Raw genomic sequence first — 12,548 nt, 5'->3', positions numbered from 1 at the left:
CCTAATTGAATAGGTTCAAATAAATAACATATCAATTGGGCTCTAAGTATAAATTGAGACCTACAAGGATTCCATGTATAATTTTGTTCTTGTTTTTGTCTTAAAATAATAATAAAAGATTAATTTTTTTTAACAGTTATTTCATGATTTGTTCCCATTTTTTTTGTTTCCAATGAAATGGATTAATTTGTTAACTTTTACATGTTGGACTCCACAATTCTGTTAGAGTCCTTCATTCTCTCTTGGAGTAGTAATTCTTGTGTCAATGGTTCGAATCCTCTTCGAAACGGTAAAGGGTCCGAAGCTCGTAAAATTTTATTCAATAACAAACAAAAACAAAACCACTGTTTGTTGAACCCTAAGTTCAAATAGATATAAACACGAGATACTAAACATACAACATGAACAACTTGAGTGAATGTATATCACGAGAATGATCCTTAATGGTCAGATATACAAATGTGAGCGCGCTAAGTATAGCAGCTTGATGATATAAATAATAAGATTGCTTGATATCTTGATTAAGACTTGTGGATATTCTTGGTAATTTTGAAAATTTATTTTATTTTACAATAATTAATTTATACTCATTTTATGATGCAAATCACCCTCAATAATCATGCAAATCATGGCATCTTCTTCCTTCACATGTATGTACTACACTTCACGAAACACGAAAGATATATTATCTAGAGTAGATTTTTTGTGAAATGGTCTTACGGATTTTTTCGTGAGATGGATCAATCATGTTCATGTTTACAATAAAAAGTAATACTTATGGCATGCAAATTAATTTTTTCATGGATGACCCAAATAAGATATATGTATCACGAAATTGATCTAGTGAGACCGTTTCATGAGAGCTTTTGTATATATATACATATATAATTAAAATCAATTAACTCTATATAATTAAAATCGATTAATTCCGAAAAACTCAATCCATACCGTTATATATATATATATATATTATATATATATTCCAGAAATCCGAACACATTTTTCAAAATTAAAATCCACTCAAATTCTTTGAAAATTATATATCCAAACGCCCCTCAACATTTTCTTGGATTTTTTATTTTTATTTTTATTTTTGAGCTGAACATTCTGCAATTTCCGTCTAAGAAAGTGATATTTATCCAATTTATTTGAAAACAACATAAAAAAAAGGTTTAAGAAAATGACATCATGCATATCACGATTACATGAATATGTAACTTTAATTTGTTACGACTGTCAAAATTCTAAGCCAAACTAATATTTATTATTATTTTTTAAAATAACATGCTCCGAAAATATTTAATCAAATTTTTATGTGTATTTTTTTTTAAAGATAATTAGTTTCAACTCGGCGTTAAATTCCCCAGCAGAAGGTGAGCGGAGGAGGCCAACATTATATTTTAAAATAAATGCTTTTACAAATATTAGTTTTCCCTTTAAATATAACTAAATCAAATAAAATCTCAGCTCAATCTATCACTAAATCAAATTTTTGAATCCAACAAGGAATAATACATATACTCATAGTAAATTTATATGAGATTGAAATCGTAAAAATCGTTAATCGTCAAATTAAAATGCATATATTTCACATAATTTTTTAAAACTCATCGAAATTCTAGATAAAAATTACACGTTGAATTCGATAATCAACCGTTGATTTAAAAAAATTGATTTTTTTTTCATTGCAAAACACACAATATTTACTCGTTTACCAAGGACAAAAGAAATGCCAAATTATTTATGTTAACATTAAATGACATATGATAATTCAATTCTCATAATGCCACAAGATTCGTAAATGATTGCTACGATAAAAGCTTGAGCAATTTCGGAAGCAACCATATTCTTTATATAGTGAAAAAAAACAATCACTTAAAGGAAAAAACTTGTGTGAGACGATCTCACGGATCGTATTTTGTGAGACAGATCTTTTATTTGGGTCATCCATGAAAAAGTATTACTTTTTATGTTAAGAGTATTACTTTTTATTGTGAATATCGATAGGGTTGACCCGTCTCACAGATAAAGATTCGTTAGATGGTCTCACAAGAGACCTACTCAAGAACACAAAAATTCCGGTGAGATCGTATCACAGATCAATTTTATAAGTCGATATCTTACAGATCCATGAAAAATATTACTTTTTATGTACAAAGTAATATTTTTCACTTCAAAAGTATCATTTTTTGTTAGTTAAGTTATGAATATATCCACGAGGCCGTTGCATAGGAGAACTACTATGGGAAGAAAATGTCAAAAAAACTAAAGATAACAATTATCAACATGTCAATTATATATATTCATTCGTTGTCCACGTTTTTTGTGAAGAATCGAACTGAAAAATCAAGCGGGGGTTCCTTTGAGTAAAGGTGTAATCAAGCTTCTATAGGACAAATAACCAAAAGCGATAAAGAAAAAAAAAGGAAAGAAAACTTGAGCAATTTAAACTATTATTCATGTATACGTCAAAAAAAAGTGAAAAAAAGAAATAGATAAGGAATTTTCCTGATATTATAAAATTGCCCATTTTTTTTGGGAAAAAAAATCAATAATTGTAAATCATGCAATTCCAGTACATTTAAATCGAACAACATAGTTTATTTATTTCACAATTTCCATAAAGTAGATACACAACCTAATTAATGTTATTATAGAGTCCATTTCCCAAATCTTTTTCATGTGTCTATGTCATAGTGTGAACAATTACTCATATTTAAACAATTTTATTTAAAGGTTAATTATTGGATCTAGATCATGTGGGAAAAACAAGAATATTCACAAATACATATGATTACATTAAAATTGAAGATAAAAATGTTCATTTCTGGTTATGAATGTTAAGCTGTTTCACATCGGTTGGATATAGTTCATGAGAGTTGCATATATTGATTTTGAAAATCCTCCCCATTGAGCTAGCTTTTAGGTCTGAGTTAGGTTTAAGTCCTAATTTTAACATGGTATCAGAGACAGACCCACCATTATGTGTTGGACTGTCCATAGTTGATTCACCCATTAATGTCTCCACGCTCCAGTTGTTCATTCCTGGGTTTTAGAAGATGTATTATGACGTATCACATCGGTTGGATATAGTTCCTGAGAGTTTCATATATGGACTTGGACAATCCGCTCATTTGAGCTAGTTTTTGGGTCTGAGTTAAGTCCAAATCCCAATTTTAACAATGAATAGATATGCACATGTGAAAAGGTGTTCAAGATTGAAAAACAATTGAACCTCCCAATCAGTTTAATAAATATTTTCAAACAATTATATACGAAAGGCAATAGTGTGAATTCATGTGCATATCCATTTTCTTCGAAACATCGAAAGGTGAAGCCAAGCAACTTTTCTCTTGTTGCTTGAATGGAATTGCGGATTATGTTACGTACGTGTGTTGTATGTATAACATGACAAGCAAAGTATAAATTTGAATATTCTAAAGATATATTGGCATGAATCTAAACTTCTCTTTGGCTTATTTATTATATTTGTATTTCATAAATTTTTGTATTTCACTTCTTTAGATGAGCTTGAAGTACTTTTTGTAATACCTTATCCCAACCGGATGAAAAATAAGAGCTTAAAATGTTTATAATGAGTTATAATGGATTTCAATAGCAGTTTCAGTTAACCAATTTTATAAAACCAGTATGATCACATAATAGTTGTTAGAGGAACTCATTGTGCAAGTACGTACACGTGGCCGAGGTTCAGGGAACGACACTTTTGGTCCGAAATTTTTTTATCCAAAAAAATCTTGAAAAACATAGGAAAAAGGAGAAACTAAAGAAGACCTCTTTAATAACAAAAAAATGCCATAAAAAAAAAAAAGAACTAATTGAATATACCGAAACAAAGCTACAAATTAAAGCTAATGGAAATTATAACAACAATGTAACTACAGAAGCAAATATGAAAATCACTTGAATAAAGTAAGCCCAACCATTACTAAATTTGGATTTATTTTTTTTAAAAAAATAAATTATCGTGACATTACAGCTCACAAATGTGAAGTATTAATTAATTAAGAAAATGAGAAAACAATAATTTTATTGTTTATAATTAATAGTGATAGATTAAAAATAACAATAATAGTGAAATACCCCTTTATTGTAATCGTAATTATTTATAAAACAAAAATTATGTGAGACGGCCTCACATGTCAATTTTTGTGAGACGGATATTTTATTTTATTACTCATGAAAAAATATTACTTTTTACGAAAAAATAATTTTTTTAATTATAAATGAAAGGAATATTTTATTTCTTATTTATTTTTTGTTAAATTGATAATGTCAATTTAAGATTTTGACTTGCTAGATTAAAAGATCTTGCTTGATTTATTTGGAATGAGAGTGATTTTAATATGATTTTATCTCTAAAATATTTTATCCTTGTTTAAAAGAGTTTTATATCTAATGAAAATCTTGTTTCCATATTTTCTAGGACTCTTTTATGGAATGATTTATAGGTCAAGTATTAGATATAAATATGGAATGTCTTATAGCCGTGGACGTGTGATTTTCGTGGCTTTTGAGAGGTTTGGACATCAGAATTTTGTAGAGAAAGCATAAAAGATAATTTTCATGTTGAAGAATTTGAGTGATTGATTCACGATTATGCCATATTGTTGATTGGTGTTGAAGACACATGAAGAACAACAATGACGCAGAATGTTGATCGAAGAATGTTCTTTTATTTGTTTTAAGAAACTTCGATTTATGCATCTAGTTTTTAGTTTGGTTTATTTTGATGTATTTAATTCCTTGGAGTATCAAGAAATTTGATTTTGTTATTTTCACTAATATTGTTTTGTGTAAACGATATACATATTTTTCTAATGACTTTTTTCTATGAGGGGTTGTACAAGTAATTACAAGTATAAATACTTGTACATAATTCAAACATGTCCTTTATTTATTAAAATATATTAGTATGTCCGTTGTATGTTGTGCACTCGTAGTGACAACACTCATATTGATTTTGTTATTTTCACTAGTATTGTTTTGTGGAAACGATTTACATATTTCTCTAGTGAATTTTTGCCATGAGACGTTGTACAAATATTTACAAGTATAAATACTTGTACATAAGTCAAACATGTCCTTTATTTTTTAAAATTATATGAGTGTGTTTATAATTAACTTCCGCTGCATGTTGTTCACTCGTATTGACAACACTGTGTGACGACAATACTAAAAATCTGATACACACAATATATTTATTTCTTGTACGTTTATGATCAACAATCCTTTCAGTAAATATGAACATGGTTGATCTGTCTCATGGATCCGTGAAAGTGTCTCACGAGAAACTTACCATTCTCTTGTTTATAAAACAAAAAGTTCGAAGTGTCGATCAATGCAACAGTTGTTAATTTCTCCGTTAAAAGCGCAAAAATTTTCTTAGTGGAGTCTAACATATTCTTCTAAAGATTACACGAATTAAAATATAATTAATGAGTTGTAGTGATCCATTAACACAAAATCATTGAACCAAACAGACCAACTTTTGTGCGTGAAGGCAGATGTGGCGGTGTTGCGTGACACGCCTCGATGTCGAGAGCATTGGGGGTTGATTAGATGCCCATTTAGTTTCCTGCATGTTCTCCACTTATCCATGCTCACTTATAAAAGGTTTTCTTTTTCTTTTTTGTTTCCCCATCAGATAAAATTCCTTCGTCGTCTTGGAAATTATTCGATAAGTTTGTGTTTGTGATGTTATCGGTCAATTCATGGTCTTAGTTCACTTATTTAGATTTTGTTTTCTATTTTTGTTTTTTCACCGGAATGCTGATGTGACGTGTCAAAATAATGATTTGACACACAACAAATTGCTGACGTGAAGCTGAATATTGTTAACATGTTTGATGTCATATAAAAAATTCTCCAGTAAAAAAAGACTAAAATTGTAAAAAAAAAATGTTACTGAGTGGACTAAGACTAGTGGTGAGAAAAATATTGAAATCTTTGATATACCGAAAATACCAAAAATACCGATATTTTCGGTATACTGAAACTATCGGTATGGTATTGATATGAAATTTTGAAAATTTCGGTATTTCGAATATAGCGAAGCAATGTTTATAAATTATAAAAATATAATATTTTTAAGTAATGAAATTATAAATAAAATAAGAAAACGATTGTGTGATAGAAGTAATCTATATTTTCAATCATGTTCTTTTACTTGAATACAGTTTTGTATAATGTTTTGTAACCATATTGCAATGTTTTTTTTTCAACAATCAAGTTTTTTGTTGTTGGTATGTACAATATAATACAGATCTCGTATCAATATCTAGATATATCATAAATATTCGGTATAATTGGCATACTACTGATACCGGTATATCAAAAATTCGGTATAGTATCGATATAATTTTTTTCTTACCGAAATTTTCGATGTATCATACCGAACAACCTCTAACTAAGACCGTGAATTAACCTCAACATGACCAGATGTATCATGTAGCTTTGTTTCCACTAAAAACTTGTATTCACGAGAAATTTTTTTTATATGAGGTTTTGCAGAATTTCAGTGAAACCACGATGGGTTACTATAGTACTATTTGTAGGTGCTGAAAATCGATTCTTCATGTATATAAATTAGTTCGAAAGTAAACCTCGTTATTTCTTAAAAACAAACATTGTATATGTTATTTACTGCCATAAAATTTCAATTAACTCTAGGTTTATTTTGAAAGTATACGTACGATTTTTTAATGTATAATATTTCAAACTTATTTTCTCATATTAGAAATTTGATTTTTGATGATCTAAATGCAATTTTCTCTCTTAATTAAGGTGCGGAAAGTTGGAAAAATCAAAGGGGTTTTGGCTAAAACTTGAAGATGCTCGACAAAATTAAAGGCGATTTCTTGGTCACCATTTAGGCCAACCTTGAGTCGAAGAACTTTATGTGCAGTCTTGTCTGTTCCACGCTTTAAGGAGGCCATGGTTTCATTTTATCAAGACACAAATTAGTGATTTCTCGTATAAGAAATCGTGTTTTGTTTCTTGCATTTTCTCGAACTTTTTTTTTGGCTGCCAATCGACCACAATTGAGTACAAATTAGTGAAAAAGCATACAAAACGTCAAAATCCCATAAGAAGAAAAAACAATTCCAATATGAAAGATAAATGTATAATTTTGGAACATGCATATATAAAACGTGATCAATGATGGATTTGTGATAGATACACCTCTCAAATAATTTTGGACTTGAGATTGGTTAGGGAAAATATATTTTTTCCCAGTAATTTTTTTAGTTACGATCCACTAACTTTTCGGTTTTTGGTCTTAACACAATAACTTCTAAATTTTGGTTATTTTGGCTCATCTATTACCGAAATGTTTGATTTTAAATTAAAAAACGATGATTAAATGATGGTGAAAACACATTTCGGTGTATTGATCATTGAATGGTTATGGTGGAATGCATAAAACTTTTAAAGTTTGTTTGATTTGTTCAGCTTTTTTTTAAAATTTTAAGTTATCACATAAATTTATTTAAAATGCTTATTTAATGATTTTTAAATGCATGTTTACATGAATATGTGTTTTATTTCATGAATTACTAGATTGCATTTATTTAGGCTTTTGGCAGTATTTCACGCTTGAACGAAGAACAAAGACCGGTAATAGTTTAGGAAAAATATTTTCTTAAATGATTATTTTAATTATTTAATATATGATGTAATTGATATGAAAATTTCAAAAATTAGCCCTTTTTGCAGTATTTTGATACGTTGAATCGTATTTTTAACCGGTAGACGATTTTAACAAAACAGAGGACTATTGAGGGTTCAGTTAATATTTTTGAAAATGATTTTAAACGAAATATTTTACGAGGGTGTTATTGGGCTTAGCAGGCCTATTTAAATATATATTGGGACTAAACTCCTACTTATCCACATTAATTTTAATTTTGGCCCATTATGCATTTGTTTTTATCAAACCCTACCCTCCCAAAATCCTAATCACTTCACTCTCATATTTTGGCCACCCCACCCTCTCACGTCCAGCAGCTCTCAAAAATTCCAGCAGCTACCTTGCTAGGTTTCCTCAAGAAAATCTCATAAGAACTCTTTCCCGTCCATTCATTAAATCATAATATGTGTTTTGTAATGTATTTTCATGATATATTATGGTTATAGTGTTATGCATCCGTTTTATTTGAATTCTACAGGAAAATACGCATTTTTATTGTCATGCTTCTCACATTTCTTGGCTTATGTTGAAGGGGATTCCATGACTTGAGGTTTAGGAGTGATATTATAGTAGATATGTAGGAACATATGTGCTGTTCTTGAGGTCGATGCAAGTTTGAGGGAGAACCGATCGATTCCCGTGTTTGTGGCTCGGTTTTGGAGAGTTGGGGTAGCTTGCGTGCATTCAAGGGCATGGAGTCGAAGGACATGGCTAGGGCAGTTCAGGAAGTTTTGGTTGTGGTTTAGGATGGGTTGGTTCGAGCCTAGTCCGGGCCGGGTGAGAGGATGGCTTGGCTTCGAAGTGGAAAATTGGGGTTTTTGCCCGCAAAATTAGCGCCGCAGCACTGCCCTTTCAGCACTACAGTGCTCGAGCTTCGGCTCTTGTAGCGTCGCAGCGCTGATGCATGGCGCCTAGGTGTTTACAAGCGCCGTAACGCTACTCAGCCAGAGCCTAGGCGCTGGTCCTGCACACGAGAGTATTTGATTTTGATGATCATAGTTCATTTTGGGTATTGATATGACATTGTGTTCAAGGTTGTTGACTGTTTAATTGGTTCATATAGGGTTTGGTTAGGAGCTTTTGAATTATGGTTTAAGTTTGGTTAAGTTCGGACTAAAACGGGGACTCCGTTCTAAGTTTTAAACGAATTATAGAAGTTAAGGTTTGAGTTCGAGTTTGAATTTACGTCTAATGAATGATTTCAATTATGTTTGTAAGGCTTTCGTTAAATGTGATTGGGAACATGTCATTTTTGCCGCTGAGCATGTTAGCAGTCCTGATAGTGCCCTGACAACTGTTCATGCATTTTTAAAATGTATAGGTGGATATTGAACATGTATTTTTATGTTAATGTTAGAAGCACGTTGCATGCTTGATTTTAAGAAAATATATGTATATGCATGAGTTTTACAAGTAATGAATATGATGACATGTTTTTGAAGGAAGTTAGTTGGTTGTAACTAACACGAACACGAACATATAAGGCCAAGGCTCAGTGGACTGATAAACTGTCGCTGATGTCCCCATCGCCAGGTTCCACAGTTATACGTAGATGGATCCATCGACTTACAGCTGATACGAATGTCACAACTAATTATCTGAATTCAATAAGGAAAAATGAACATGTATATGTTGATATGATATGACATGATTTGAAATGAATATATTTATGCTTATGTTTATACTTTTGAAGATCATGAAACTTATGTTAATTACAGTACTTCTCACTGTTGATTGATATGTATATGTACTTGTTATTACAGTTCAGTAGTGTTGAGTCTTTAGACTTACTAGATGTGATTGTTGCAGGTGATCTTGAGGATGTGGAGACTGGAGACGCTGAAAACTGAGTAGGCAGAGTTGGGGGTGCACATGATAACCCGATGATCTAGCATTTTTCCGCATATTATGTTTAGGAGTCAGGGGTTTTTAAACAGTAGTTTCACATATTTATGATTTCTGTTTATGTGTGGATGATGACCAGAATTTTAGATATTCGTTGTTATCACATTTTAAGATTTTGTGTAACTGCATTTACTTTTAGTTAGTGATTGAGTGAATTTTAAAACACCTGTTTAATTTAATTAAATGTTTACGAGTTTCTGTATTTCGGTCGCAGCTTTTAAAAAAAATATTTCAGTAAAATTTTTAGCAATAAACATCACATGATATTTATGTATATATAGAGGAAATAAGTTCAACTAATGACTTTCTAAAATGTGAATTCCTCGATATTTTGGAATCACGAAAACTAAATAGTCATGTGCATGGCAGAACAATTGTTTATCAGAAGTCTCATACAATATCTAGGTTATTTACTAGAGGGGAGATGATTGAAATCGAAATTTCTCTGTTATGTATATATTTTTTAAAAAGTAGGTATCTTGTGAGACGATCTCGCAGATTTTTATTCGTGAGACAGGTCAACCTTACCCATATTTACAAGAAAAAGGTAATACTTTTGCCTAAAAAACAATATTTTTTCATATGTGACCGAAAGAGAATATTTGTATCACAAAATTGATTCTAAGATCGTCTCACGCAAATTTTTATATTTTTGAAATAAATAAGGTTCAATTCCTTATTTTTTTACTTGAAAAGGAAATAAACAGAATGAGCTCTCTGTGCATTAATTTCCATTAATTAAGGTTACCGAAGCATTATAACTAAAGCGTTTTACGGATGTCGAACACAATCTAGACCTATAAAAGAGTAGGTCTCTTGTGAGATAATTTCACGAATCTTTATCTATGAGACGGGTCAATCCTACCGATATCCACAATAAAAAGTAATATTCTTAACATAAAAAATAATATTTTTTTATGGATGACCCAAACAAGAGACACGTCTCACAAAATACGACACGTGAGATCGTCTTACACAAGTTTTTCCTCTTTTAAAATTAGATGTGAAATTATTAAATAAAATTTGATGCTGGAGAATATAATTCATGGATTCTTTGTGCTGAAATTCCTTTCTACCGGCATTTTTCCACTAGTGAAAATGTACAAATACATTTGGTATCGATAATAAATTGTTTTTTTTTAAATGTCATTTCCCGTTGGTTGGGTGCCAAGGAATCTGGCGTCCTCACCCATCAAATCCAATACATTTAATTTATTTTATATCTTATAAAATATATTAAATGTATGAGATGACTAATTAAGATTCATGATTGATTAAACTTATTTAAAATAACTTATAATCATTATAAAAATTTTGTACGTAAAAAACTTGTGACGCATTTTTATTTGCATGTATACGATAATCGTCCCGTTAAATTATTTTTCAAAATATTTATTTATTTTTAAAAACATAATTAAAGTTATTTTTTAAACATTAATATCTAATCGTTCCATTTTTAAATAAATTCTATGATTCTTTGAACCATAAAATTTCTTAGGAAACTTTATTAAGCAAAAATTCTGTCAAAAGCACGTGACACAAATATAAGCAGCCTACCGTACTTAATTTGTCCTGTAAAAGAATCATATACAGTGGGCACCGACCTCGACAAAGTACAAATTAACAGTGTAACTAAATAAATAGATATATTTAACCCCAATATCTTTTTATAGAGTATGTATCTTGTGAGACGATCTCATGAATTTTTATCTGTGAGACGTGTCAATCTAACCGATATTGACAATAAAAAATAATACTCTTAGAATAAAAAGTAATATTTTTCATGGATAACTCAAATAAGATATCTGTCTCTCAAAATACGACCCGTGAGCAGTGGCGAAGCCAGAAATATGGCTTTTCCCAGGCTAGAATTTTAAACTCTACGATCTTTTAATATTTTAAATTGATATATTCGGGCTAATATCATATTATTCTAAAATCATACAAAATTTAAATATAATATCCAACATGGAAGGAAAAAAAAGGAAACCGAACCATAATAATTAATTAGGAGAGTAGTAAACGAAACCGAATGATAAAGATATCCGACATGAATTTTGTAACACAATTTTTCCACCTTAATTCCGCCACTTTTAGGGTAAAATTTTAAAAAGACATGAAATTTCATATATTGTGAAAAATAAATAAATATTTTTAATAAAATTAGCAATTTTAAATTGGCTAAATTATATATATATATATATATATATATATATGAAATTTTATTTTATATATTTAATTTTTTAAAAAAATATTTGAATTTTGTATTTAGAAGAATATATAGTTGCTCTTTTTGATTCGATTGGTGGCATCTAAGAAATCGCACATCCAAATTTAGGTTCCTTAGTTGCATCATCAAGCACTAAGCTCACCTTCATCCCATAGCTTTCATCTATACTATCTATACTATATTATTAAGTTCGATATTTCTAGAGCAATTAAATTTTGGTGTCATGGTCTGTTTTAACAATCATATATATAAATAAAGTGTTAAAATTTTAATGCAAATCACATGTAGCTCAGCGGATAGATCCTTAGTTTTCTAAGAGTTGTCTTGTAGGTTCAATTCTTACTTGAAATTTTTTTTAATTCATATGCCAAAATTACAATGTAGTTTCTCTCTATTTTTTATAATTATATTTTAATCATCATTTAAATATAAACAAAATAAAGTATAAAAAATATTGTTTAAGACGTGCATCAATACACTAGTATATATTAATTCGCCACATGAATTGCAACCCACTAATTATAATCATCAGTCTCGATTTGCGCCACATGGATATCACATCCGCCGTTCATTCTCTCCCACCAAAAACTCAGAATATTCATTAAGATACACATGCATATATTCCAAGTGAAAAGACCAAAACACCCCTTCCCCTCAGTTTTTTGGGCTATAAATATACTAGTTTTGAGTCCTATATTA

The sequence above is a fragment of the Primulina tabacum genome, chromosome 5 (genome assembly GCF_025594145.1).
Source record: "Primulina tabacum isolate GXHZ01 chromosome 5, ASM2559414v2, whole genome shotgun sequence".
In the NCBI taxonomy this organism is placed as follows: domain Eukaryota; kingdom Viridiplantae; phylum Streptophyta; class Magnoliopsida; order Lamiales; family Gesneriaceae; genus Primulina; species Primulina tabacum.
The sequence above is the reverse complement of the archived record's forward strand: the minus strand, read 5'-3'. Positions refer to the sequence as shown.